Genomic DNA, 26,916 nt, shown 5'->3' on the forward strand with positions numbered 1-26,916 from the left:
TCCCCCACTTTCCCATAGACTGGAGAACAGGGAAAGGAAAAGCAACAGAGATTTCATTCTCCTTTTCAAATTCCCCAGTGGACAGGACCGGGCCGTTCTGTGTCTGGGGGAGACTGAGGCTCCTAGAACCAGGGGTTTGTGTTTAACCAGGAACCCCCCGGGCAGGGCTTTGCATGCGGATTCCCCAGGGTGGGTATTAAGGGTGACAGGCTCGCAGTACATGGCGACATCTGCTTTAGGACTGCTGTCTTTTTTACACCACAGAGAGCTCAGCCCATCATACATTTAATTGAAGCAGATGGTTTCCTGGATAGGAAGGATTGCGTAGTGGGTACGGCAGGGCAGCGGGACAAAGTATTGGGTCTGTGCCTCAGGGTAAATGGTTAAAAACTAATAGTAGCCGCCTGTGAAAATAACACTGACAAAACGCAAGACAGATGTAGAAAAAGGAGGGGAAGGATTGTCCCGAGCGCAGTGTTTGTGCTCGCAACTTGGGAGTCCCCCGACCAATTCCCGTCTCTGCCGCAGACATCCAGTGTGCCCCTGAACAAGTCACTTAGTCCGGCCGTGCCTCCAGTCCCCCTCTTTCAAATGGGAATAACAGCACCCCCCGCCTCACAGGGAGGTGGTGAGGAGAAATACATTGAGAAGAGTGGGAGGCTCAGATACTGCGGTGATGGGAGCCATAAAAGTACCTAAGTTAGAAAAATACCTAATCAGAGTGTCTCCGAGCCTCAGTTCCCAAAATGGACTTACCAGCCTCCGAGAAGTGCTGTGGGGATCAGTACAGATTGTAAAGCGCTGGGATAACATGGTAGTGAGCGCCCTTTTAAGGTACCTAAGATAGATCAACAGAGAGGGAGAGAGAAAGAAGCAATGGCTGGAAAGTCAATAAATATTCCCAGCTGGAAAGGGAGTATACACACTCCAGACCAGGGAAGATTTGTGGGTGTGTATTTCTCGAATGAATGAACTTTGTTTTGGCTGGTGCCTGGGTTCATGTATCCTTTTTGGCTGTGCCAGGTTTGGCATGAGGATAAATGTGGCTTGTGAGGGGGAGAACCTGACAGAGAGCTTTTAAATTTTTTTAGGGTTACTAAATCCCCTGCGCTTTGATTGTGGAAGGCCAAACTCCTTCCTACAGGGACACAAGATCATGGTGTGTGTGTTGCACATGGTCGTGGGTCTCCTGCTTTTCTAAACAGATACATTACAGATAAATTACAGCATTATAGAGGCCTGAATGTTGCTCAGGCTCTGTGGTGGCTAAGAACAGTCAGGAGGAAGCTACCGGCTTGTTGTTTTCTGTTTGCATATTTTGGGAAAGGGAAGTAGGAACAGAAAATCAGGAAAATGAGTGAAAACAGTGAAGCGATTGTGAAGTTGGAATTTTTTAGGCTGCAGGTTGCAGAAAAGGAGAGGAAGTCTCAGATAATATTGGAACTGAAAGAACTGGAGATAAAGGAGAAGTGGGAGGAAAGAGGAAGAGAGCAAAAACACCAACTGGACTTGCTAGAGAAGCAGAACCAGAACCCACTGACCCCAGCTATTCTCATCCCTCCGAAAATCCACAATTGGGACCATTTGTGTCCTACATACAATGGGGAAGATGATATTGCTGAATATCTGACCAACTTTGAAAGGTTGTGTGCAGTGCATGAGATCCCTGATGCCAAGAGAGTTCCTATCCTGATTGCAAAATTAACTGGAAAAGCTCTTAATGTATTCAATGAAATGACTATTGACGATGCTTTAGACTATTGTAAATTTAAAAACACTGTCTTGCAAAGGTTTCAGATTACTCCTGAAACATACAGAGTTACATTTAGGAATCTTAAGAGGGATATTGGCATGAGTAATGGGGAATATGTGAACAAAATGAAAGATTGGATGGGAAAGTGGTTGGGGGCAAAGGTTTTACAAGCTTTAAGGGAAAGTTGGATCTTGTTGCTCAAGGGCATTTCCTAGGCACGTGTCAGGCTGAGGTGAAGCAGCGTCTGTGGGACAAAGATGTGAAGTCTGGGGAGGAGCTGGCGTCTCTTGCTGATGCCTTTGAACAGAGCCAGGCATCTATTGAAAACAAACCCCTGTCAGAGGGGTTTAAAGCTGGTGGGAAGGGAAGATCCCACTTTATCCCAAGCAAGAGGGAGGGTGGCTGGGAGGCTGGGTACTCACCTCCTCAAAACCATTCCTCTCACCCTCATCCCAAATCTCCTGTAAGAGCAGAAGAGCCCAGAAGGTGCGATCAGTGTAATTCCACTGATCACCTGAGGAATAGATGCCCTGTGCTAGGAGGAAGCAGGCAACCAATAGCTCCTGTTAGCTCTGCTGTCCTCCACACAGAACCCGCCCCCCCAGGAGATTGGAACCTATCATATTGGTTGTGTGAGATTAGCCTCTGCAGAACCAGTTATGGAGCAAATTAAGGTTGTTGAAATGAATGGCAGTAAATACTTGTGGCAGAAGGATACGGTGGCTCAGATCTATCTGGTTAAGCAGAGTGTGGTCCCAAAAGTGAGTATGTTGCCTGGCCAAATGGCAGAGATTGTGGGGGTGGATGAAAGCAGATTCCTCATAACACTAGCTAAAATCCATGTGGTGTGGGAAGGTTTGGAAAGTGATTTGACTGTGAGGGTAATAGAACACCTCCTAGTTGACCTGCTTCTTGGTAATGATTTTTTCCGTGTAGCTCAGGTTAAAGTATTTGCCTGCAGCAGGAGGAAGTGTTATGCTGCGGCCCCAGAGGGAAAGAGTAAGGCCTCCGGAATTACTGAGGGAATGGGAGAGAGTCTCCTTGATTTCTCTGCAGCAGGGGGAAGCCACATGCTTCCAGGTAGAAGGGTGGTTGAGACCAACCTCTGCACTGCAGCTAGAGGGAACAGTACATCAGAAAAAGATGGGGGTTGAATTCCTGCCAGGGAGAGGATTGTCCAGGTTATTATAAAGCAAGTTGCAGTGGAACCAGAGACAGACCTGGTTCTATGAAACATAGGGAAATGTGTCCCAGAGGAGAGCCCAGAGAAGGGGCAGGGGATCTCAGAAACCACTGAGGTGGGTGAGGATTCCTGTGACTCTGTAACACAGGGAAGCAGGGTGCTTCCAAGTATGGGAGGGGCTGAGACTAGCTCCTCTCCAGAAGAAGGCAACATGCCCTCAGGGGCAGGAGAGTTGTTGTCACGAATGAAGGAAACTGTCCCAGTTGTTAGCTGGCAGGGTTTTGCAGCTGAACAAGGGATGGATCCCTTCTCAGAGAGCACAGAGAAATGTGTCTTAGAGGGGGGCCCAGAGGAGGAAACTGGGGAAGGAATAAGGGGGGTACAGGAATGTCTCCTCACTAGTCACTTGGGAAAGGATGCCTGGGACAGAATGGCTGGGTCAGCATCTGTGCACCCAGGCACTCAGCCTGTGACCCAGGCTTTGAGAAGGATGCTGTGTCTGATAAGCTTTTGAAAGTAACTGTGTCTCTTTAAATCAAGATGTTGCTCCAATGCCTGTGACAGCAGAGGAGTTCAGATCAGCAAATTGCCAGGTGGTAGTTTGTGAGAATGCAAATGGCCCAAGTGACAGAGAGGGGTGTGTTTTCCCCCATGCTGTTGTGATGTTATTTGATTAAAATATGACCATATAGATCATTGTTGCAACCACTTTTAGATATTTGCAACAAATCTTGTACAAAGGTTGTCAAGTAAGGTGTCTATGAAAAGGTTATAATTTGCTGGTTATGCTTTTGCTATCTGTATACATGTATCATTTTTGTATTTGGAGTTATGTATATTGGCTTGATACCTGGATTTCAAATGTTTGCTCCTGGGGAAATGCCCACAAGGTAGTTAGCCTGAACATCTTGGAGGCACTATTTAAATTAAGTGGCTCATGAAGAAACACTTAACTGCCAATGGACCACGGGAGACGCCCATCTACATTGAATGGACTGTCCTGCAAACGTGCTGTCTGGGGTATAGGTAATGACTTCCTGCAATGACTAAGCAAAATTGGGCGTGCACAGGTGACTTCCCCATGTGACTCCAACCTCCCATCTTGTCATCTGTAATTTTCCACTAGCTGTGCTGAGGGCTTTGTTTGAAACAATGGGTTTCCCTCCACATGGCAGAAAATATAAAAAGCCCTGGAAACCCCTCCATTTTGCCTCTTTCCTGCCCAAACCTCTGGACTATGAACTATACTAATGGGAGCATTCTAACCAATGGACTGAGGACCTTCCATTGATTTGGAAGCAACCAGAGACTTAACTAGCCAGCAGTTTATTCCATCGCTGCTACAAGCCTGATCCAAGAACTTTGCCATTACTGTATGTATTTGATTCCTTTAACCAGTTTTAACTCTCACCTTTCTTTGTTTCTTTTTATGAATAAACCTTTAGATTTTAGATCCTAAAGGACTGGCATCAGAGTGATTTTTGGGTAAGATCTAAGTTATATATTGACCTGGGTGTGTGGCTGGTCCTTTGGGATCAGAAGAACCTTTTATTTGATGAGACTGATTGTAAAGAACCACTCACCTCTGAATCTAGTGTTTTTGGTGGTAATACAAGGACTGGAATGCCTGAGGAAACTGCTTTCATGACTTCTTGTTAGTCAGTGTGGTGAAACAGAAGTTCACTTTTGTTGCTGGCTTGGTATATCTCATGGAGAAAAACCTCCAGTTTTGGGGTGTATCCTCCCTATTTCTCAACAGTTTGTCCTGCGTTTGGCATCTTCAGTTGTGACCCACGGAGGCAAGGTTACAGACCCCCACCCCCATCTCCAAGGGTGAAAGCCCCTTGAAATCAATGGGTGTCTCTCCCTGGGAGCAAGGGCTACTCCAAAATGTGCCGGGCATCTGTCATGGATACAGACCATGCCCAGGAGATGTCCTGAAGTGTGAGTCTCTCCCGGGAGCGTCATATGAGGAAAGAACCACAGCTGCAAGGAAAGGAAGGCTGGTTTCCCTCTCAGAGACTGACTAACGGCTTTATGGAAGGGGAGGGAATTGGGTGTGGGGAGCAGAAGCAGCTTCTGGGCTTTCTCAGAAGAAGAACTGGGCACCTTCCGGGCTTTATCACAGCAAGGGTCAACAGTGTGCCTTTGTTGCCAAGAAGGCCAATGGCATTTTGGGATGTATACGTAGGGGCATTGCCAGCAGATCGAGGGACGTGATCGTTCCCCTCTATTCGACATTGGTGAGGCCTCATCTGGAGTACTGTGTCCAGTTTTGGGCCCCACACTACAAGAAGGATGTGGAAAAATTGGAAAACGTCCAGTGGAGGGCAACAAAAATGATTAGGGGACTGGAACACATGACTTATGAGGAGAGGCTGAGGGAACTGGGATTGTTTAGTCTGCAGAAGAGAAGAATGAGGGGGGATTTGATAGCTGCTTTCAAGTACCTGAAAGGGGTTTCCAGAGAGGATGGATCTAGACTGTTCTCAGTGGTAGCAGATGACAGAACAAGGAGTAATGGTCTCAAGTTGCAGTGGGGGAGGTTTAGGTTGGATATTAGGAAAAACTTTTTCACTAAGAGGGTGGTGAAACACTGGAATGCGTTACCTAGAGAGGTGGTGGAATCTTCTTCCTTAGATATTTTTAATGTCAGGCTTGACAAAGCCCTGGCTGGGTGATTTAATTGGGGATCGGTCCTGCTTTGAGCAGGGGCTTGGACTAGATGACCTCCTGAGGTCCCTTCCAACCCTGATATTCTGTGATTCTATGAAGGGCTCTGCTGGCAGGACCCAGGGGAGTGGCTGTAGCTCTCTCTGAGGGAGGAAAGCAACACCTTCTTATTAGGTGCTTTTCATACGGAGAAGCCGCCTGTGTGTGTTTGCGTGGAGCGGGGGTGGGGGCTGCTGCCCTCTACTAGAGAGAATGAGACTTGCTCTGTGTGTGTTTGCCTGCCCGTCACTCTGTTCTGAAGGCAAAGACAGAGACCTTCTCCGTGCACACCTAACACACACTGTGACATAGACACGGGGAACAGCCACACCGTGCGATTATTTTGTAGCTCTTAATTCCATGAACCTTTCTTTGACCGGTCCGATAACCATTAAATGGAAGACATACCTTTGTTTTAATAGTGCGTTTGAGATGATTTATATGTCCGTGGAAGGTAAGGCGCGTCCAGAGAACCTGGGTAAATACTGCATGGATTTTTTTTTTAAACCACCCTATTTCTATGTATTTTGTTCATAGTCAGTTCACTGTGTGTGCATCTGTTTCTCTCAATGGGCTCACCTATCCCTGTAACTATGGTCTCCGTGGGCTATTCAGAACCCGCTTCCCCTTTCTGTGCCAGTCCCGCTTTGCTCTGTGTCACTGTGTCTCTCCTGGGGCAGTAACAGGCGGCGGGGTCTGCAGCTGTCAGCGAGCGGAGCTGCAGGGAGACCCGGTTCTTCGAGGACTCTGTGGAGATGGTGATTCAGCCGTGGAGAGACGGGGAGTAGCCTGTGCTCCCGCTACTATACGGGTACACATACCCCATCCACTCCAGCCCTTTCCGGGGGGCTGCCGGATCCAGTGCCAGTCGTAATGCTGAGTAGGGATAGAGAAGCTGGAAACAGCGCAGGTCAGTGTGAGGGTCTCTCCTGTCCGGACTGGACCAGCTGCCCATGAGAGAGGACACTAGGGAAAAGGGAAAGAAATCCAGGGATGATTTAGTCACTGAATGTTTGTGTGTCCCTAATTCCCCCACTTCCGCACAGAGATTCACAGGCGAGGGTGGAGAATAAGGAAAGAAAAGCAATAGAGATTTAATTCTCACTTTCAAAGAAGGAGGAAAACTCCCCAGCGGGCTGAACCGGGCACTTCTGTGTCTGGGGAGAGACTGAGGCTCCTAGAACCAGGGGTTTGGATTTAAACAGGAACCCCCTGGGGCAGGGATTTGCATGCGGGTTCCCCAGGGTGGCTATAAGAGATGACAGGGGTGAGTGCTCAGTACATGGCGATGTCCCCTCAGGAACAGGGGTCTCCTTTACACCCCAGACAGACGGTGCGCTCAGCTCAGCCCACATGGCAGGACATGGCTGCTGTGAGGGTAGGAAGGTGGATGCAGAGAACAGGGCACTGGTCTGGGACCCAGGAGCAACCGCTGGGTCAGGGATTTGCATACAGGTTCGCTCATAGGGGATAAACTACCAGGGGGAAGGACCACTCTTCAGGGAGCCCTGTTTAGTGGATGGGAGAGGAGAGTCATGCACCCCCACCGTGTCTGAGGGTGAAAGCCCATTGAAATCAATGCGTGTCTCTCCCTTGAAGCAGGGGTACTCCTAATGTGCGGGGTGTGTATGCCATCGATACAGACAATGCCCAGGAGATATCAAGAGGCGGGAGTCTCTCCGGGGGGTGTCAGATGAAGAAGGAACCGCAGCTGCAGGGAGAGGAAGGCTGGTTTCTGCCCCAGAGACTGACAAACAGCTTTATTGAAGGGGGAGGGAAATGGGTGTGAGTCGTAGAATAAGAGAATCGTAGGACTGGAAGGGACCTGGAGAGGTCATCTACTCCTGTCCCCATGCATTCCTCCCAGGTCTAAGTATTGTCTAGATTATCTAACATTATCTGTGCTGCGTCAGAACAAGGGCTGTGATTGCAGTGACAGATACACTAGAGGGAAATGGACAAGGTTAGGTTTTGGAGGGCCTCTCCCCCCCTTCAGAGGAAGTTAGAGATGGGTCATTTGGAGGAGGGGGGCAGGGGTGTATCTCGGGAATCTCTTGGTGAAATAACTTCAAATTGGCCTCACAATCTCTACTCTGTTATCTGAACTGACACATCCATTTTGAAGCTCGTCTGACTCTATACAGCGATCTTAGCTTGGATTTATTATTCTGCTTCAGACGGACTCCATGGTGCAACCTTCACTGTAGAAGAGAGAAGTGGTGGCTGAATAATTCAGCATTACTGTGATGTCTCGGGTCCTTTCCAACCCACAAGGGAACCCTGATTCGCTTTACAATCTGCAATTCTGGTTCCTTGGTGGGTCAGAAAGCCCATTCCACCTGTCTCCTGTGTCCAGACACAGTGACTTTACTTAAACCCCCTAGTAACATGTCTTTTGGTTCTTTTGATGGACTGGCTCATGTTCACTGTGCTGCCCTCTCGGTGGATTGGGCAGAATTGCTGGCTACCAGGTATTGCAGGTCACCGGGGCGCTTGAGGTTTTGTCCCACTTCCCTGTCCCAGGATTCTAGGTAAATAGGCCCGGATCTGTCCTAGCCCGCTGTATGTAACTGAGTGAAGACTCAGACATTGCATGGCACTGTCTGCTCCACTCACCAGGGAGATCCCGCACCTGGGCATGAGAGAGCTCCTATGTTCTCCACCTTCTAACCCGCACTGGGAACCACATTCTCTGAAGAGCCCAGGGCTGATGTTCCAGGGTTCAGTACCCACACTGGGGGCCAGATCTACAGAAGTCTCTGCTCCCATTTAGCCACCTGAATAAGGGCCAGAGGGTAGCAATTTCTCAGCACACAGCAACTGCCCGTGTGACCTTTAGGGCCAGATTTTCCCGGCAGCCCAGCACCCACACGCTGTGCTCAGTTCTGGTGCATAAATGGAGGCCTGGATCTTTAACAGATCTAACTCGGATTAAGATTTGTGATAGTTCCAGCCCCAAATGCGGCCATGGGCACCTGTCAGAGCGGTTTCACATACAGAGAACTGACCACGGGACTCTGTGTGAAATGTGCCAGAGCTGAATGCAGTGTCCCGGAACACTGTGATAAAACCCTGTGTTACATTCCCACGGGGCAGGGAGCTGACGCAATGCCTGGCTCATTAAAGCGCTCTGAATGTCTGCATGGGAACAGCTTCCCCTTTCTGTACCAGTCCCCGCTTTGCTCTGTGTCACGGTGTTTCTCCTCCTGGCGCTGTAACAGGTGGCAGTGTCTGCAGCTGTCAGCGGGCGGAGCTGCAGGGAGACCTGGTTCTTGGCAGTGTCTGCAGAGATGTTTCAGAGTAACAGCCGTGTTAGTCTGTATTCGTAAAAAGAAAAGGAGTACTTGTGGCACCTTAGAGACTAACCATTTATTTATTTGGTTAAATAAACTGGTTAGTCTCTAAGGTGCCACAAGTACTCCTTTTCTTTCTGCAGAGATGGTGACTTGACCCTGGAGACGCGGGACATAGCCTGTGCTCCCACTGTTATATGGGTACACATACCCCATCCACTCCAGCCCTTTCCTAGGGGGCTGCCGGAGCCAGTACTAGCCGTAACTGTTGGCAGTGATGGAGACACCCAAGACAGTGCAGGTCAGAGTGAGGGTCTCTCCAGCCTTTGCCGCCCACAGGCTGGACTGGACCAGCCTCACCTGAAAGAGGACACCTGGGGAAAGTGAAACAAAGTGAGCAATGAATTACCCACTGAAATGTGTGTGTCCCCCTAATTCCTCCACTGTCCCATAGACACTCTCAGGTGGGGGCGGAGAAATGGGAAAGGAAAAGCAACAGATATTTCATTCTCGTTTTCATATAGGGAGAGAAACTCCCCAGAGAGAAGGCATGGCCCCTTCTGTGTCTGGGAAGGGACTGAGAATCCAGAGCCAGGGGTTTGTATTTAAAAGGGAACCCCCAGGGACAGGGCCATCCTTAGGCATACGCAGAATATCTGGCTGTGTAGGACACCTGAAAATTTGGGGCACTACTGGGTCTTAGTGTCCACCCCCCACCCCACCCCCGCATCTCTTCCTATCCCTCTTCTGACCCTTCCTGCAGGCTCCCACAGCTGGCTACCTGGTGACTCTTACTCTGAAGGGGATCTAGTAACTTAAAAGTGAAAAAGCCTCCAGCCTGCCAGACCCATTAGCACAACATTGAAACTGTTAAAGAACCATTCAAGTGGTCTTGAAGCATTTAACAGGCATTTGCCAACCCCCAGGTATATACTGTCCGTTTCTGAATTTACTGACAAAAACAGTAATATTACTGTGCATTACTGTAATATTTACTCAGAGCATGTTAGTCTACAGGACCTTAGTTTAAAATTTGCTTTAAAAATATTTCATTAGTGAGTTGGTGAAGATTATAAAATCACATCTCTAAAAAATCCTTGCATAGATTTTTAGATGCACAATCATCTTTAGCCTTAAATGTTTGGATCTCCAGACATATAATTTTTTAAATAAATCCTTCAAAAGACCACCAAGTTGGTGAAATTTCATAAACATGTCTAGTGTTATGGAGATCACGCAAAGTAAATTAGTGTTCCTTTTTCTAAGAGCAATAAACATGGTTATGAACACACTAAACCTCTGTGACCGATTAATTTAAAAGAATGTCTTTGTTTCAGTGAGTTAAATATGTAGTAATCTGGAATGGTTACTTTATGAAGGCTTAAGAGTACATTTAAAATATAAAATCAGCTTAGAAATACTGATTAAGAAAATGTAAAACAGAGATGAGCTGCATCATGGATTCCGTAATATTTAATGTTGTATTCAGCAGGACAGCTGACTGACCCTTACTACAAAGTTTTTGCAAACAAATCTCTGACAAACTTTAGGGCATATCAAAAAACCTGTGACTGACATTTTTTATTCCCAAGTTTAGTCCTTTTAATTAGGTACCTTCTGCATGTCCAGTCTTCACCTTCTGGCATGCAGCGGGAAACATGCTCCATTTTCTTTAGAAAGCAGAAGAGTGTTTTTTTCAAATGTCATTTGCTTCAGTTGGGTTCAGGGATTTGGCTGGAAAGGGGTGAGCAGGGAGGGGGAGCGAAGAGGAGGAAGGAGACAGTGGGGAGAGGGTGGGGCCTGGGTGGAGTGGGGGCAGGGTCTGGGGTGGAGCAGGGGTGGAGTATGGGCGGGGCCACAGGTGGAAGAGGTGGTTGGAGAGCGAGCTTCCCTAAGCGGCAGCTTCACCCTCTGCCCAGGACAGCAGTTTAGAGCAAGTCGGCTCCTGCACACCCAGCGCACACTGCTGTCTCCTTAGACGGGCCGTATTCACAGAGCCGAATGCGCCGGTGTGGCGTATTCTGCATGAGGGAGAGGGTACAGGGTCTCTGCGGGGAACTGTAACTCTCTGCTACCATGAGGCGGGCCGGGCAGCTCAGTATCTTTTGCTGCCTCGTCCCTCCTGCCCGTGGGCTGCGAGTCCAGGCTTTTTTCAGGCATAGGGGCACCAGTAAAATAATACTGCATAGGGTCTCATAAATCCTAAGGTCAGCCCTGTCTGGGGGTCACAGAAATCCATGCCATCTCACCCCTCACCCCCACCCCCACCCCCGCAGTGCTCCCTGGGCAGAGTTCCTCATGGTGTGGGTGTGTGGGTGTGTGAGGGGGACAGAGACTGCAATTGCAGGGGCGGATCTGACCAGGAATCCATCTGTCTCTGACGGTGGTCACCCCCCCAAATTTAGGAGGATGGTGCCAGGTGCTTTAGTAGAATATTGTGGAATAATCTGCCCAGAGGAGAAGTTTCTTCCTAATCTCCTGGGTTAGTGGCAGCGGTGGATTTAGAGTTAGTGGGGCCCTGGGCTCAGTATATTTTTGGGGCCCCAGCTTGGGACCCAGCCAAGAAAAAGATCATTCTCTCTTATCCCCCCTGCCCCCCATTTCTCATTCTTGTTTTCTTCCTCCTCCTCCCCCTATAAGTAATAGGAAGTAAATGAAAAATGAAGTGCGGTACCTTGATTGTTTTTGTAGCCTAACTTATTTTTCACAGACCTCTTGAAAAGTGCTGCGGGTCTTGGCAGACCACTTAATGATCTTTCCAAATATCGTTTGTACCATTAGCTAACTATTGTAAAGTGCTTTGGATAAGAGCCCTTTACAAAAAAAAACCATAATAACCTTTCCTCGGTCCACCTGAATGGAGTTCTCAGACCAGAGTTTGAGAACTTCTGGTCTAGATGAAAGCTTGTATTTGCATGCTAACGTGAAAAATGTGTAAAAATAAAAAATATAGATGATGTATGAATGGAAAAATTAAAAGTTAACTTCCTCTGAAGAAACTTATTCAATTTGAAAAAAAATTAGTCAGATAGTTTTTTTCTACACTTTTTCTTTACAAAGTCATCAATTAAGTCATCAGAAGTAATATTTTGTAAAGAGGCACTTCCAATTGTCAATATTTCTGAACTTGTCAAATGTTCCTCACTGATCGTATTTTGCAAATAATTTTTAACTCATTTCAATACAGAAAGAGAATGTTCACCAGAAGCATTGGGACAGGGATTGGTAAAAATATTTTCAGAATGGCTTCTGCATTTGGAAAGGTTGCCTACAAACCGTCACGTACAAGTCTATACAAATCAACTGGTGATCTCGAAGCGCAGACCTCATAATTTTCGTTAAAATGAATGAAATGTTTCACTTCATCTTCAAAAAGATTTATAAAAAGAACAGGAGGATTTGTGGCACCTTAGAGACTAACGAATTTATTTGTGCATAAGCTTTCATGAGCTACAGCTCACTTCATCGGATGCAGATTTATGTCTATGTCCTCTTGGTAGAATTCACTTAATTTCTTACTCTAGTGGCTTTTAGCCTTTTTGTCCATACTTCAGTCAAAAAACAAGCAAAAATAAATCAACAGTTTTCATTAGAGATTCACCTCTACTCTGCAATTGCACTATTAGTGTGTCACAAATAACACTGACAGTCTCAGTGATGATCTGCTCTTTCCCTATTTAAATTGATTTCATTGTCTCTAGTTTCATCAAAAAATAACTTCCTGTTTTTTTTACGCTTCTCATCAGATATATCAGAGGAACCTATATTTTCTATAGGTTTCAGAGTAACAGCCGTGTTAGTCTGTATTCGCAAAAAGAAAAAGAGTACTTGTGGCACCTTAGAGACTAACCAATTTATTTGAGCATAAGCTTTCGTGATCTACAGCTCACTTCATCGGATGCATATTGTGGAAACTGCAGAAGACACCAAATTAGGAACCATATAGATCCTGACCCTCTTTTTTTCTTGTTCCACTCATATTGTAATTCTTGGATATTGCAGCCAAAACTCATGAAACTATTTCTTCTTGAAGTACAATCATAGAAATTATTTGCGGGAACACACACTCCTACAGCATATTAAATTCAGGTAATGATATGACCTCTTGGCCAGAGGTACAGAATCACTTACCTGTAAGGGGTTAATCAGTTCAATTAACCAAGTTGGCACCTGACCAGAAGGACCAATGGGGACAGAAGATACTTTCAAATTGCAGGAGGTTCTGTTTGTGCTCTCTTTGTTGGCTCTCTCTCGGGACAAAGAGACAGACGAAGCAGGTAACCCAGCTCCTAAAATGATCCTGAAATAATACATCTAAAAGTACAGAACTTATAAGTAATAGCAAGGAAATGTGTTAGATTATCTTTTGTTTTAGCTTGTGAATTTTCCCTATGCTAAAAGGGAGGTTTAGTCCTGTTTTTGTAACTTTGAAGTTGAGCCTAGAGGGGAATACTCTGTGTTTTAAATCTCTTTATTACCATGTAAAATTACCTTACATCCTGATTTTACAGAGGTGCTTCTTTTACTTTTTTTTCTTTATAATAACATTCTTCTTTTAAGAACCTGATTGATTTTCAGTGTCCTAAAAACCAGGGATTTGGTCTGTGCTCACTTTGTTAACCTATTGGTTGGTATATTATTCTCAAGCCTCCCCAGGGAAACGGGGTGAAGGTGCTTGGGGGGATATTTTGTGGGGGGATAGGGCTCCAAGTGGCCCCTCCCTGAATGTTTGTTTAAATCACTTGGTGGTGGCAGCCATACCATCCAAGGACAAGGAAAGGAATTTGTACCTTGGGGAAGTTTTAACCTAAGCTGGTGTAATATAAGCTTAGGGGGTCTTTCATGGGGGTCCCCATATCTGTACCCCAGAGTTCAGAGTGGGGAGGGAACCCTGATATCCCCTCTCTGTGTAATATCCCCTCTCTGCCATTCATTAACATCCTGGTGACATGGTTTTTGAAATGGGATGCATCACGGTGGGGTGGCAGTATTTATTTGCAGCACAGTAATAAGTGGCGGTGTCTTCAGTGGTCACTGAATTCAGCACAAGATAATACTCATTTCTGCAAGTGTCCCTAGATATGAGTAATCAGTTTTGGAATGATGGGGAAGGGTGTGGACCACCACCTCCGCTAATGTGTCCAACCCATTCCAGCTGGCTCGGTTGAGTCCGACAGACACATCCCCAGTCATAAGACTCAGTGATGGGGACAGGTCAGCTGGAGTGATCCTATGGGTATCAAAACCTGCTCTCCTGATTGCAGCCATCACTGTGTCAATTGCGTCTGAAAAAGGACACCTGGGAAGAACAGGGATGGGAGAATTCAAAGCACAAGCAACCACACAGAAGGAAGAAGGGATCCATAACACACAAAAAAATGGTATTAGACAAATAGCTACATCCCACTGCCTCCTAACAAAACTCAGAGGACCACAGGATAACAAGGTAAAGGGAAATGATCAAAGCTTTAATCGTTCTTTTATGGGAAGATTCAAGGAGAATGAAACTGTCCGTTCAAGATTCGGATGGACAAAATCCTCTGGGAGTTTCTATTTTCACAAGAAACCCAGATGGCTGATTTGCGTGAAGGGTACACGCTTCAGTGGCAGATATAAAAACAACCAAGTGGTTATTTTGTCACTACATCTCTCCTCCCCCTTCTGTTCTTTAGGGGAAGCATCTGTGCAGCTCAGGAAATGAATTTAAAAGCAAGTCCGAGCTCTCAGTGATTAGAGACGGGCGGGTACTGGGGATTGTGGACACCTGGGTTCTATTTTCACTTTTGAAAAGGGAGTGTAGTCTAGTGGGTTACAGCAGGAGAGCTTGGAGTCAAGAATCCAGGCTTCTATTCCCAGCTCTGTGAAGAGACTAGGGTGCAGTGTGTCTGAGAATCTGGGAGTCAGGACTCCTGGGTTCTATCTCAGTTCTGGGAAGGGAATTGGGTCCAGGGGCTCACAGAAAAGGGGCTTTCTGAGCCGGGACTCCCTGGGTTCTATTTCAGGTTTGGGAGCAGATTGGCATCTAGGGGGTAAAGCAGAAAGTGCTGGAAGTTAGCACTCCGGGTTTCTATTCCCAACTCTCAGGGGAGAGTGGGATCAAGGACCTAGAAGAGGAAAAGGGGAGTTATGAAACTTCCCTTCTCCCAGTTGAAGAACTGACTTTATTTGTGACTTGGGGAATGTCACTTTGAGTAAGATGTTCAAAGGAACTGACCATTCCAATTACTTTAAGCTGGCATTCTCACAGCAAATCTGGCACCTAACTCCCTTAGGTCCCCTTGGAAATTCAAGGACTATTGTGGCCATTTAGATATCTTCATGCTTTAAGGTAATGGGATAATATGAAGGTACAAATGCCTCAAGCAATGTGCACTGGGGGGAGCCATAGTAATGAGTACAATTCTCCTGTAATTCAGGATTAATTTTGCAAGATGCAAGGTTGGAGGTGTAGGGAACCTTGACAGCATGAGAGCACCTGTGAGAGAGCAGCAGAGAGAGAGAGGGAATGTTTTTTTTTTTTTCAATCATAAAGTCATATAAATAGCCATTTTTACTGTCTTGGATTGGAACAAGAAACACCTGTGTTTCTTTCTCTTTCAGCTATGACTGCTTCTGTTATTGTATTAATTTCAGTTAACTTACACATATACATGAACGGTCTGTGACCCACCTAAGGATAAATTCACTGGAGTAGAAGTTACTGGAGTTATGCCCATTTACACCAGGAGAGAATTATTTATATATTTAAATACACATTCTTTTCTTTTCCTTTTTTTTCTTTTCTTTTCTTTTCAGTTGTTGGACCAAGCAGCACATTCTGCAGCACCTGGCTTTGAAACAGGAATCTAGCCCACTGAAAGCAATGGACGTTGAAGTAAATAGGGAATCTGTTGACTGAAATGGGTGTCTTTTAAGAGATTGCCCATATATAAATGTAAAGTAAAATTCTCAAAAGCATCTAATACATTAGAAGCCTAAATCCCATTTTAAAAAATGACGCAAGGTAAAAATGTCAGAAGCACTCAATGACCTAGGAACCTACCTCCTATTTCTCAAAATGACTTTAGGATTTAGGATCTTAAATCCCCTTCACTTAACATAAGATTTAGGGAAACATTCTCAAAAGCACCTATGTGGCTTAGTGCTAGGGTCTGAAAGGTTTGTAACTCTGAAAAAACATTGCTTCTGGGGGCTCAGGCCGAGGCCTGGATTTGTGCTCGCATGTATCACGGTGGTTTCTACATCTGGTAGGTGCTCCTAGCACAGTAGGATGTTGCCGTGTTGAGTGGACTGAGGCTGTCCACGCGCAGGTAGAACTCGTCTTTGGAAGGGTCCACAGAGATGGTGGCTCGATTTTGAATGTCAGGGAAATAGTGGGTGTTTCCATATCTGTCTATCAATGCCAGCCACACCAGCCCTTTTCCTGGGGGCTGCCTGATCCAATGCCGCCAGTCTCCACCAGAGAAGGCAGAATCTGAGATAGCACAGGTCAGACTGAGGGACCCTGAGACTGTCACCTCTCCTAAACCGGACTGGGTCATCTTAAACCCCAAGATGGGGCCTGGCAAGAGGGGGAAATGCATTAATGAAAGAGGTAATAAACCAGCAATCAAGGCTTGTTTTCTCAAAGACATACACCCAAGGTCCCACTGAGACTGAGTGGGACCTGGACACCTAATTCCCTGAAACCCAGCCCAAGTAATTATTTCCCACAGTCATCCCCCAAATAGTCACCCATGTGGAAGGTTGAGATGGAAATGCAGAACAATAATAGTTTCATATTTTTCTTTACTGGAAAAACTTCTCTGTCACAAATAACCAGCTCATTTTCTTGGGACAGACTCAGGTTCTGAGATTCTGGAGTTTCGCTTTGAAGAGGAAACCTGAGGGAAGCAATTTGCATTCAGGTTTCACAAACAGAGTATAGCACATCAAATGGGGCTGGACCGGGGGAAAAGGTGGGTAAATCCAGAACCTCAGCTCCTTGTGGGTGTACCTCTCAATGGATGAAACTGATTCCAGTGCAAACGAATGACACAATGCACATAGGGAGAAATTCACTGGAGTTGTGTCCCCTTAATTCAGCAGAGTATTTATTCCTTTACCCCTATTTTGAGAGCTTAAGTGATGCACAGGACTTTTACTAGCCCTCTACACAGAAGTTAAATTCACCCAGTGTGCCACACAGAAAGAAGTAAAAATTGGGCATAAATTCTGGTTTATTGGGGTGAATGAGAATGGGGTCTTTTACCTATAGAACTTATATACCCCCATGACTGTAATATCTGGGCTTATCAGAGTCTTTAATGTATTTCATTTTATGACATCTCTGTAGGTAGAGAAATAACATTATCCTCATAGAGATAGGGAAAACTAGGCATGAAGGACCAGATTTTAAGGTTATTTAGTTACCTGAACATGAAGATAGGCAACTAGCAGGATTTTCAAAAGTACCTAAGCTCCTACCACCATCTTTAGGTGCCTAAATACCTTGAAAACATCTGTCCCAAGGAGATCAAGGACCAGATTTTCAAATGTATTGAGGCAACTAAAAAGGGAGATATGCACCTAGTGGTATTTTTGAAAAAGCACCGAGTGGCCTAACATCTTTTGAAATCAATGGCAGTTAGGGGCCTTTTGAAAAATCCCTCTGGGTACCTAAAAAGCTTTGAAAATCTGGGTCTAAGTTTTCTCCTGAAAGTCTTCTGCACAATACAGAATCCAAGGAAGGTCTCCTGGCCTTCGTCACATGAAAATGTGATCCTGTTCTTCAGTGTCTCAGGCTAGTGTCCCCAGCACCAGAACATCCTTCCCCTGACAAGGATAAACAAAGAAGTTGAGACTCTCAAAACTGCCTAAAGGCTTTGAATGCTCAATTCCTTCTGGAAAACAAGTGAATGTCCAAATCCTTTAGGTGGCTTAGAAAATTTCAGGCCTTTAAACTTTAACAATGAACTTGAAAACAAAGGAGGAAAATGCACAAAGAAAAATGATAAGCAAAATATAAAGGGACTGATTCTTCTCTTGCATACACCAGTTTTACAACAGTGTAACTGCCTGGACTTTAAGGGAGTTGGTCCTGACTTATGCCTGTGTATGTGAGAGAAGAATCAGGCTCAGTATTGCAAAGACTTGACACTGGGGCCCTTTGAAATGAAGGGGACTTTTCCACTGGGAGTAGAATAAGGAGATAAAAAAATAAGAATTGGAGGGGGTGTGAATGGAGCATAAGGGAACTGACTGTCAAGGACAGTTGGGCACCTAATTCCCATAGGCTTTGACAATCCCTGTCGCATCTCGGTCCCATTTCTATAGTCAGTTTAGGGTGGGATTTTCAAAACATCCAAGTCCCTTCGGAAGTTAAGGTGAGATTTTTAGAAGAGCCTAGGGTCTTTCTACATGATGGCATTCAGAAAAGTTAAGGTTATTTAACTAAAGTTGTGACAAGAACATGCATTAAACCCCTGCGTGTGGATGCTCTCATTGAGAAGAAAAGTGTCTCTAATTCCCTTAAAGGGGGCTTTTCCTGAGTGTCCCCATGTATGGAAGCACAGTCAAGCAGCACAGTGTCAGAACTGGAATCCAGGGCTCCTGATCCCTAGTGCCAAGCCTAGACTACAACACAGATCTTCTGACTCCCAGTTAGCTGCCCTACCCATTGGGGGTGACTTCCTCTCCTTTCTCCTGCAGGATGATGACAGGTGTCTCCCCCCTCCCCACCTCCCCATTCGTATTAATTGGTTTTGGGAGTGGCATTAGATCAGCCTCACTGCACTGTCTAGAAACACTCCCCTTTTTTGTTCTCCTCTGTTTCACGGTGTCACTCTTTGGCACAGTAATACGTGGCAGTATCTGCAGTTGTCAGGGTGCTCATCTGAAGGGAAAATTCATTTTTGGAAGCGTCTACAGAGATGGCTAATTGTCTTTTAAGAGACTTGGCAGAGAACGTCCTCCCATCTCCATACATCTCTGCCATCCATCCCAGCCCTTTGCCCGGGGACTTCCGGATCCAGGGCCACCAGTCCCCACTGGAAATGGAGTAACCAGACACAGCACAGGTGAGTTTGAAGGTCTCTCTGGGCTTCACCAGCTGAACCTCTGAGAGGACATCTGGAAAAATGGAAAATAATAAGAATATCAGCGCACTTTAAAACCAAAGTGGAAACATTACGGTTTTACACCAGTCTTCCATAATTACTTACATGAAGGGGCGGCCAGGAGGAAAATGCATAAAGACATCATCTTCTCTAGCAAGGACACTTTCTCTGGGGCAAATCTCCAATTGGGTTTCAGAGGAGGCCTCTAGAAAATAAATTTCCGGCTGCCCTACAGGAGGGGGACCGAGTCGGAGTAGAGTGAGTAGTTTCTATTTGAGAAGAAAGCCCCATCCAGCAATTCACATGAAGTTTCAGCACACAGGGTATATGAGAGAGAAAAGGAGATTACTGGGAACTCCTTCCCTATGCGTCAGGTGGACGTGGCCCATGACCTGTGGTCTGATCCAGCATCCACTAACCTCACAGGAACTGCCGCCATGGACTTTAGTGGACACCGGAACTGAACTGAACTGAGGAAGTTGTAATTTAATAGTAACATTTTGGGCTGAACCTCAGCTGGAGTCAGTTCTTGTTTTTTGGACACGTGTCCCAATGACTTTTCACTGACTAATTAGAGGAGGCACGCTTGGAAATTGCCCCTCCCATATGCTATTTTCTAAATCTGTCCGTAAGCGACCAAATCCCATTCACCCAGTGGCTAGGTGAAAGTCAAAACAAAAAGTACAGCAAGAGAGGCTAATAGTGGTGAAAACAAGTAGTTAGAATTTCTCTGTGTCTCTTGCCTTCGGTTTCCCCCACCAACACACAGGAGCACACACACACACGCACACCCCTTACCTTCAGGCAGCACACATACTCACAAAACACACACAGCTGCATCCCAACACGAGCTACACATACAGCACCTGCACAACACACTTTCCACAACCCTATGATAGAGATATACACAGCCAGACCAACATCACACACACACACGTTGACAACAGACGCACACAGTCCATACCCTCCCAGTGCACAGACATACACAGCAGCACCTCCCCGATGTTCATACTGTTTAAATAATGTCTAGTAACATCCACATGGATGAATAGTACTTAAAACCAATCACCATTAGCAGCGTTTCTTCTCATTTTAATTGCTTTCTTACACTGACAGAAATTGTTCTCATGATATGAATGAAGAGAGAAGCTTCTAGACTGGGATTTTCAAACGAACCCAAGAAAACTAGATATCCAGTTCCCATTGGATCTGGATGGCATGTGGGCACCTCTCTCTCTTAGGCGTCTTTGAAAAATCCCACTCCTACTTCTTAAGAATACTAGTATCTTTTTTTGGGGGGGGGGAGACAGAAGTTTTCTGGAGTCAGGGAATACAAACTTTGGGGAAGCACCAAAGTCAGTATAGGGGTTCTCTAGCTCCAACATATTAGAAGCCCAGCGGAAACCGGGAGGTAAAGATGAACGCAGCCCTTTTAGAAAAGCTCATTCCCCAGCTCCAGAGACACCCTCTCCGGGTAACATGAATCTATTCCCATTTCAGGAATGTCCTTGCAGGACTCTTGTTTATTATGGATTTAACACTGCCGCCGCATCCAGCTGTGAGAAGTGCCGTGTATAAGCTGGTAACATGATCTTGGTTCTTTTGGATGGTGCTGGAAGGCAAATATTCTTCAGTAAGCAGAGCGTGAAAGACTGATAAAGCTGCTTTTGAATCCTCTTGCCTGCTCCGCGTTTTGTTGTGTTTCTGTAGCTTGGAGGTTCGTGTCCTACTCAGCCCATGAAAAGTGACAGTCCGGGATCCACAAATCCTTTAAACCCCAGACATTCATTTTATTTCTCAGACTTCCCCTTGGTGGTGTTTATTGCTACTCCTCTATCTCCACTGCTGGGGAAAAGCTTTACAAAGAAAATTTTCCTTAAGACAAGTGAGTTTGATGCCAGAGAGAACAGGGATCCAGTGGAGGGATGAAAAGATCAGAGTGACATGGTCAGAAACCATGGGCACTGGAAATGATCTTTGCAAAGACTTTCTGAATAGAGATGGGCACGACTGACTAAATGTTCTCTCTTTCAAAGACAATTAAATAGTCAATACATAAGGTGTTTGCTTGTTTTTTATTGGCTCCTCATGTGATTATCAGCGGCACCATTTAATATCTGGTTCCCCTTTCTGTACAGGTCCCTGCTGGGCTCAGGGTCACCGTGTCACCGCCTGGCGCAGGAACAGCCTGCGGTGTCTGCAGGTGTCAGGGAGCGGAGCCGCAGGTACAGCTCGTTGCTGGAATTGTCGGTGCTGATGGAGATTCGGCTCTGGAGGGCGGGGATGGAGCCGGATCTAGCCCAGCCATTCCAGCCCTTTGCCGGGAGCCTGTCGGATCCAGGGGCAAGGGTAACCGCTACTGGCAATGGAGAATCCAGAGGTGGCAAAAATCAGCTGGAGCGAATCTGAGGCCTTCACGGTTCCAGGACCAGACTGAACCAGGTTTACTTCAGAGAGGACACCTAGAAAGGGGATATGGATTAAACACTTTATTAAAGCTAATGTTAACATTATATAATCTACAGGTTAAGGAAATAGCACAGCTGGGTGTAATAAGGCTAAAATTATCCAAAAATACAAAATTTGGTTTAAAAGTCATACAATACATAAGAGTACATAATCAGCAATAACCCACATTTAGATTAATAAATTTAACAATACAGTTTAGGTATTAGCATCTAAATATTCAGAAGAGCTCAAACATCTTTTGGGTGCTCTGTAAATCTCAGCTTTAGGTCACAGCAGGACCTGTTGAGGATAGCCTTCCTTAAGTTCCACCCAGGCAGTCTGTGGAAATGGGGGATGAGAACACAGCGTTGGGGTGTCTGAGGAGAGTTTTAATCAAAAGACCCTCCTTCCTGTCTGAGGGTACTGGGTGTGTCACCCTGACGTGTTCAGAGCTGGGAAGGAGCAAGGTGAAATTTGTGGGGTTGGTTCTACTCCCATTCTTCCGTGTGTGAACCACGAGTAACACTATTGCAGGGAATGGAGTTACATCCTTTTGAAAAGCTGTAGGGGAAAGGCAAACCAGATCCAAAGGGTCTTTGGAAATAATAGTTATGTATGCAAAATGTCACAAACATTGGCTCCAGAAAAAATCCCCTAAAAACCTTTGGGGGAAAAAAATCTACTCTGATTTACACTGGTGTAATCCCGAGTAACCGTATTCACTTCAATAGAATGACTCTAAATTTTTTCCCCGTGTAAAAACCCAGCAGCCACTAACTGATAGGAGTGAGGAAGAAATTTTTGCTCTTGCCAGGTTATTCTTCAGTTGCCTACTGGGGGTGACTTGACCCTTCCCCTGAAGAAGCAGCTTCTGGACACAGGTGCAGAGACAATACTCGAATGCATGGATCCCTGCTCTGATCCGCTTTGGCAATTCCTGTATAAATGCGAGCAGCATTTGCCCCGGTGAATCGTGTTGTCTGAATTGGGGGTTAGGCGGGGCCCGCTAATCTTTACTGGTGTCTTCTGTGTAAAGTTTAGGGCTAGGATTCTCAAAGGCTCCTAAGAAAGTTTTTGGAGATTTGCATAGAGATAAAACAGAAGGCGAGAGAGAGAGAGAGAGAGAGAACTCGCGACGTCTTGCCTTGTCATCTGCAGTCACGGCAAGCCTGTTATTTGCACAAGTTCCCCTTTGGTTTGGCTCAGTGTGTGTCTTGTGGCGCAGTAATAGCTGCCGCTGTCTCCGGCTTCCATGCCTCTCATTTCCAAATACACCTCGCTTTTAGAGGTGTCCTTGGAGATGGTCAACCGGTTTTTGAGGGATTCGTGGTAGCGCTTGTCATCATCCCAGTACACAATGGATAACCACTCCAGGCCTTTCCCCGGGGGCTGTCGAACCCAGCTCACTGCATTCCCGCGAGAAGTGAGAGAGTATCCGGACACTGAGCAGGTGAGTCTCAGGGTCTGTGAGGGCTTCACCTGGGCTGCTCCGGTCTGCAGCAGTTTAACCTGGGAACGGACACCTGCAAAGAGCACGGGGAAATCTCAGTCAGAGAGATGACCAGCAGCGGGCGCTGTAGAGAGGAGAGACAAATTTGTTAGTCTCTAAGGTGCCACAAGTACTCCTGTTTTGTTTTGTTTTTTGTTTTTTTGCCCGGATACAGACTAACACGGCTGCTACTCTGAAAACTGGTCACTCCTAGGTACTTACATGCTGCAATAGCAAAGAGAAGGAGAGACAGGATGAAAGGTTTCATCTTCCCTCTTGGAAGCCAGATAGAAACAGGCACCAAGACCCAGAGGAAATCACACAGGGTTGACTTTGGCAGGGACCGCTGTAATAAATACTGAGAATATTCTATTCTTAAAAGGAAGCAAAATAATCATTTGCATACCATGCCACGCCATGCAAACCGTTGGTAAATGAGTTATCTCTGTTGTCCTCATATATGAGATGCCTAATAGCCATGCGAATGGGTCGTGTACAGACTGTTATTGCGTTATCTCCTAGAAAGCCAAAGGAAGTGCACAGCCCCGGTGTGCTACACACTGCACAGACACGTAGTAAGAGACCGTCCCTTGGTAAGAGACTGCCTCCTTAAGTCATATATTCATATAAATAGCTAGATAAGTCATTTCTCTCCCTCTCTCCCTCTCTCCCTCCCTATCTATCTATCTATCTATCTATCTATCTATCTATCTATCTATCTATCTATCTATGAGATGCCTATACACAAGGGTGATTCAATGTGAGTGATCCAATTATTTTATTATTAACATTAATACTGTTATTATTGCCAGACTTGCCCCTTAGTGTCAGCTACTCTGACCTGCAGAATACCATAGAGCCCCAGTGATGATGCTTATGGTACGTTAGTGATCAGAGGCAGTGGGTGGGTCTAGAGGAGAGTGCTCTGCCTGTGGCGTGCAGCGTTACTTTGGGCAAGTCCCCTCACTTCCCTATCATGTACCTCCGTTTCTCCATCTGTAAAAAGGAGAATAACACTTCCTTCTCCTTGTCAGGAGCTTTGAGCTCTCCTGTTGAAAAGTTATTACTACTAATAATAGCAAAGTTTGCAATGTGTGGTGTCTTGTCACTTAACAGCAGTATTCACTGTGGACAGGGCTTACAGACTCATAGACTTTAAGGCCAGAAGGGAAGATCATGATTATCTAGTCTGACCTCCTGCACATTGCAGACCACAGAACCTCACCCACCCATTCCTGTAATAGACCCCTCACCTCTGGCTGAGTTACTGAAGTCCTAGAATCATGGTTTAAAGACTTCACCTTGCAGAGAATCCACCATTTACACTAGTTTAAACCTGCAAGTGACCGTGCCTCATGCTGCAGAGGAAGACAACCCCCCCCCCCCGCCCCATCTCTGCCAATCTGATGGGGGGGGGGGGATTCCTTCCCAACCCCAAATATGGCCGTCACTTAGACCCTGAGCATGCACATGGAAAAGAATTCTCTCTAGTAACTCAGAGCCCTCCCCATCTAGTGTTCTGTCACCAGCCCTTGGAGATATTTGCTGCTGGCAGTCACAGGTCAGCTACATGCCGTTGTAGGCAAACTCATCATACCATCCCCTCCATAAACTTATCAAGCTCCGTCTTGAAGCCAGTTGGGTTTTTTTGCCCTCACTGCTCCCCTTGAAAGGCTGTTGCAGAACTTCACTCCTCCGATGGTTAGAAACCTTCCCCTAATTTCAAGCCTAAACTTGTTGATGACCATTTTATATCTATTTGTTCTTGTTGGTAACATGCCTTCTTTTTTTAAAGCTTCCTCATCCTGTAGCATCCTAAAAATTCAGCCCCCTCCATTTCGATTGTCTGGTTCCCAAAGCCGTGTTGAGAGAACAATGGTCTATGTACTATCAGGTTCCTGCTTTCCATAGACCACCTTTTGCTCTTCCTCCCCTGCCCCCCCCACCCCAGACAGGTAAGGAAAACCAGACTCATATAAAGGTGCTCGTATTTTGGAGGAATCTCCTAATTTTTCCCATACATATATTTACCGCATTTGTTGACCTGTGATGTTACAAGGGGCAGAGCTATTTAGGTCAGCTAGCAGGAATAGAGCTAGTTTTCTAGCATTTGTGTTTTGATAAAGTTATATTCCTTAGCTTTTGTCATAAATATAAAGGGAAGGGTAAACAACTTTAAAATCCCTCCTGGCCAGAGGAAAAATCCTTTCACCTGTAAAGGGTTCAGAAGCTAAAGGTAACCTCGCTGGCACCTGACCAAAATGACCAATGAGGAGACAAGATACTTTCAAAAGCTGGGAGGAGGGAGAAAAGCAAAGGGTCTGTGTCTGTCTGTGTGATGCTTTTGCCAGGGACAGAACAGGAATGGAGTCTTAGAATTTAGTAAGTAATCTAGCTAGGTATGTGTTAGATTATGATTTCTTTAAATGGCTGAGAAATTAAGCTGTGCTGAATGGAATGGATATTCCTGTTTGTGTGTCTTTTTGTAAGTTAAGGTTTTGCCTAGAGGGATTCTCAATGTTTTGAATCTAATTACCCTGTAAGGTAGTTACCATCCTGATTTTATAGAGGTGATTCTTTTTGACTTTTTACTTCTATTAAAATCCTTCTTTTCAGAAACTGAAGGCTTTTTCATTGTTCTTAAGATCCAAGGGTTTGGGTCTGTGGTCACCTATGCAAATTGGTGAGGATTTTTACCAAACCTTCCCCATGAAGTGGGGTGCAAGGGTTGGGAGGATTTTGGGAGGAAAGACGTTTCCAAACAACTCTTTCCTAATAAAAATAAACCCAGATAAACGTTTGGTGGTGGCAGTGGAAGTCCAAGGGCAAAGGTAAAAGAGTTTGTACCTTGGGTAAGTTTTAACCTAAACTGGTAAAAGTAAGCTTAGGAGGTTTTCATGCAGGTCCCCACATCTGTACCCTAGAGTTCAGAGTGGGGAAGGAACCTTGACAGCTTTTTTTCCCAAGAGGATAATTTCCTCCTATTTATGGTCCCCATTTCCACAAAGAAACCAGAGGGAATGGAGTCACTGATTACAACAGCCAGTAAAACCTTCCCCTTCCTTTGCAACTTTCAAATGACTGCCGAGGCAAAGCAATGGAGAGCGAGTCTACATCTCTCCAAAGAAACCAGTGGGAACGCAGCCGCTGTTCTCTGCATTGTTGAAAAGACACTTCCCTTTTTGAAGGAGTTGTAGCTATCTCCCACCTTGACTCATTATGAACTTGCTGCAGGTTTTGTTCCACAGGCCGAGAGCCCCTTTGGTGTCCACAGTTGGATCATGATTCTAGAGGGAATGGCTTTTGCAGGCAGGACCAGGCAGTTCAATGTCTGGGGAGAGACTGAGGCTCCTAGAATCGGGGGTTGGTATTTAAACAGGAACCCCCCGGGGCATCGATTTGCCCGCGGGTATCCCAGGGAGGATATAAGCGATTAAAGAGACTGTTAAGGGGGGCTGGCTGAAGCGGTGCTGTAGATTAGAACCATTGTCCCCACGTAGTGATAATGTGGCTCGTGCTGCGTGGAAATTCTTGATTGTTTCTCAGGGTGTTTATGGAGGATGCTGGTGGGTCCCTCCCCCCTTCTGCATCTGAGGTGCAAACAGTTCCCTGTTATTGTACCCTCTTCCCAAAGTGACTCCAAGCCCTGTGTCTGACCCCTCTGCAATATATCAGAAGGAAAAAGAGCTAAAATCCCCTTGATCATTAGGAGCGGTTCCCAGGGAATTAGGTGGGAAAATCCCACTGCTCAGTAAGAGACCTGGGTTTGTTTTCCTGCCTCCCTTCCCAAGAAACCACCATGCTGGTCCTCCTGCTGATTCTTGCTTCCCCTTTATTGTAAACTTTCCCAGGGAAAGTTGTCTCGCTCTTAAGTGTAGGACAACCAAGGCTTGGGGCCAGATTTCTGAAGGTATTTAGGCTCCCAGAGGGATTTTCAATAG

At 45.8% G+C, this 26,916-nt stretch overlaps 2 protein-coding genes, 1 long non-coding RNA gene and 2 gene segments (V, D, J or C); 1 reads left to right on the forward strand and 4 right to left on the reverse strand.

The window, feature by feature from the left end:
• LOC102940154 (immunoglobulin epsilon heavy chain-like) overlaps positions 1-26,916 on the reverse strand; it is a 1,331,510-nt gene that overhangs the window by 615,450 nt on the left and 689,144 nt on the right. The gene's annotated exons all lie outside the window — the stretch shown is intronic.
• The window catches only part of LOC119563587, a 797,667-nt gene that overhangs the window by 595,418 nt on the left and 175,333 nt on the right, over positions 1-26,916 (reverse strand).
• Positions 1-26,916, reverse strand: part of LOC119568011 — a 937,337-nt gene that overhangs the window by 233,353 nt on the left and 677,068 nt on the right.
• Positions 1-26,916, reverse strand: part of LOC102948108 — an 883,083-nt gene that overhangs the window by 207,845 nt on the left and 648,322 nt on the right. The gene's annotated exons all lie outside the window — the stretch shown is intronic.
• LOC122462699 overlaps positions 1-26,916 on the forward strand; it is a 480,831-nt gene that overhangs the window by 158,767 nt on the left and 295,148 nt on the right. The gene's annotated exons all lie outside the window — the stretch shown is intronic.

Source organism: Chelonia mydas, chromosome 13 (genome assembly GCF_015237465.2).
Source record: "Chelonia mydas isolate rCheMyd1 chromosome 13, rCheMyd1.pri.v2, whole genome shotgun sequence".
NCBI lineage: Eukaryota > Metazoa > Chordata > Testudines > Cheloniidae > Chelonia > Chelonia mydas.